We start from the raw sequence: 3216 nt of genomic DNA, 5'->3' as shown, positions 1-3216 counted from the left end.
CTCCAGTGAAATGCTCTTCCATTTGAAACTGGGCTGCAAATCCATGATTTCTGTAACTATCTTATAACAGTCAAACGCTTTATGGCTATCTCTGCATCTGCTTTGTGCAAACACCTAATTTGTGCACACGAGTGTGCCAGCATTGCGTGAGCTCTTTGTTGCAGCAGTAAATGCAAAATACAGAGATGCAAGTCTTCTCTCTCGAAGGCAAAGAGCAGCGGGAGCTGCCTTTCTCCGCGTGCCTGGCCTCCACGGCCCGAGGTGGAGCAGCGAGGAGGCATCCTCGTCTGAAACCTGCTGCAGACTTCATCAGGCTTGATAGCTTTTCTGCTCTTCTGTAAAATGGGGGAGCAAGAACTCATACGGTTGCCATCAGGCTGACTCAGAGGATGCAGATCACTTGCCAGCTCCTAGATAGTAGATGCTAAAATGATCAATACTTTAAAAAAAGATACTAATCCTTTCTTTGTGGCAATTACATCAAGACAGATGGTGTACCGTGAAAAGGAAAAGGGATGCTGTTTATACTTGAAATCACTGTTGAAATAAAGCTCATTCTTCCCTCTGAGCCTGCCTCCCTTCACCGTGCGGATGGCCTGGCCGAGGCACCTTTCTCGCCATCCCTGCACCACGTTTCCTTCCTGCCGTGGAGACTCGTCCTGATTAATGAATTTCACGATCCCCCGTGCTGCTGAGCGCCCAGGGCTCACTCCCCTACCTTGCCCAGGGTGCTGAGCACCCCCAGCCTGGCTTTGCCTTCAGCTAAAAATCCTACTTCAAAGCTACGGAGAAATAGTCGGTGCGGGATCTGGTTCCTGAATTGCACATCTTTGGCCATACATTTGGTTTAGAGGGTTTCTCCCGGTGTCTCAACGCTGCCAAAAGTAAATGATTCTTCTAAATCAGCCTTCATTCAGGAAGAGAGGGAAAATTGATCAGTACATGATCACTGGGGGCTTCCCATGCCAGCTCTTCTCATCTAAATTCAGGAATTACTTCACATCCTCCAGTTTTGAGGATGGAGATATTCTATAGGAATAACTATTGGAAGTGAAAAGTGTCAAGATCTGCCTGGAAGGTGCCCGTGTCTTGGGTACGGTCCTGTCACGGTTTTTAACATGATTTTCAGTTATTTGTTATTTTAGTTATTTGTTTTGGCGCCGACATCCCAGGGTCTAAATCAATCCGGATAACTTTCCTAAGAACTGGATTGCTGGTGAAGACTTCACATTCAAACTGTCCAGCATGTATTCTTCAAAATATCTTATTTTGGCTAAAACTACTTTTGAATTCCACATATATTGAAGAAAAAATTCCAGCCAAAGAGATCCTCAAACACTCCAGCTCAGCGCTGCGAAGCCCGAGCTGCTGGCCTTGCTCTGCACCATCCCTGCAGCCCTGCTCCACACACGGATCAGCTCCAGCAACTCATGAGTGAAAAACGGGCATCATCGAGGGGGCTCATTTAGCAGAAAATAAAGATGCCAAGGTAAAAATTCATCAGACTCCAAAGAACTCAAACAAAAGCCATTAAGTGCCTGGCACACAAGCACTGGGAGCATGCGCAATAAATAACAGGCACTGATATTGCTCTGAGCACATTCCTGAGCATAAATTGGGTCTGGTTATTACTTAAAATCAACGGGAGGGTTGCTGGGGCTGGAAAGTGGAAATTGGTGGGTTTGAGTTGTTTAGCGAGGTGCGAGCAGGGGGAAGCAAAGGCAGGAGGGAGCTTTCTCTGCAGGTGGCACTGCCGCTGCCATGCAAGCTCTCCCGTGCTCCCGCAGCTCGAGCAGCTCTCGTTCATCTCGGGAGGCAAACCCATCCACCCGGCAAGAAGACGAGTGCTTTGCCCGACGCCCACCATCCAGAACGGCCCTCGCACGGGCGGCTGAGCAGGCGCGAGGCCGGAGCACGGCTCCCAGCCAGAGCAGCCACAGAGGAGTACAAACACTGCACGCCTGATGCCATCGTCAGTGCATCGGTATCCCCAAAGATAGTGAATATTTACAAAACCTGGCACAGGCTGTTTGTGTCGTTGCATTCAGGTTGGCGCAAGAGCTTTAGATTGGATGTGAGGAAAAATTTCTTTACTGAAAGAGTGGTTAAACATTGGAACAGGCTGCCCAGGGAAGTGGTTGAGTCACCATCCCTTGAAGTATTTAAAAGACGGGTAGATGAGGCGCTGAGGGACATGGTTTAGTGGGCATGGTGTTGTTGGGTTGATGGTTGGACTCGATGATCTTGGAGGTCTCTTCCAACCTTAATGATTCTATGATTCTATGATTCTATGATTCTAAGAGCTCTTGCATTTGTGAGTCTGAGAAACAAGCAGTGAGAGCGAAGAGCATTGCATGGGGTTAACTTGGGAAACGTAGCTAAATGACTGGTGTCAAACTTAATTGCGGAGCTTCTTTCAATTATTGAGGTTGCTTTGTAATCTCCTCGTGCTACCTCACACGCTTCCCCCAAGGAACTGCCTGAGGAAACAGGTATAATTCATGAAATCAGTATTTCTTGCCTGATGCTCCCCTGGGGACTCGTTATTTCAACGTATAACCTCTGCCAGCAGCCAGGCACCCAGATGCGCCGGCCAGGGCCGACCCGCGGGACCAGGGGAGCAGGCAACTGGGGGCCCAGATTTAGCAGGGAGGAGCGGGAGAGCCCGGTGCTGCCCAGGAGCCGAGGGGAGCCGGCGGGCATGCACGGGGCTGCACCCCCCGGGCACCCCACTTTGCCAGGGTGCACTCAGGCCTCCTGCGCGGATGGATGCTCCTGCTTTGAAGAAGACTTGGACTCTTTGCAACATCCTCATACACCGATTTCCCCTCAGCTTTAACCAGAATTTCTTCAGATATATTTCGAATCAAGTAACTATGTTATAGATGATGTTTGTTACATCATAGAATCATAGAATCATTAGGGTTGGAAAAGACCTCTAAGATCATCGAGTCCAACCGTTGACCCAACACCCCCATGCCCACTAAACCATGTCCCTAAGCGCCTCATCTACCTGTCTTTTAAATACCTCCAGGGATGGTGACTCAACCACTTCCCTGGGCAGCCTCTTCCAATGTTTAACCACTAAAGATTGACTATTGCTGCTAGGGCAAGTCCCATGATATCTGAAAAAACAAGTTATTGCAAATCAGTGGAGTGGCTGTTGAAAAGTGGTCCTGTAATGGAGCTCCCTGGAGAGCAGCCATGCTAACGCAG

The sequence above is a fragment of the Pygoscelis adeliae genome, unplaced genomic scaffold, assembly GCF_000699105.1.
Source record: "Pygoscelis adeliae isolate BGI_AS28 unplaced genomic scaffold, ASM69910v1 Scaffold174, whole genome shotgun sequence".
NCBI classification, from domain to species: domain Eukaryota; kingdom Metazoa; phylum Chordata; class Aves; order Sphenisciformes; family Spheniscidae; genus Pygoscelis; species Pygoscelis adeliae.
The sequence above is the reverse complement of the archived record's forward strand: the minus strand, read 5'-3'. Positions refer to the sequence as shown.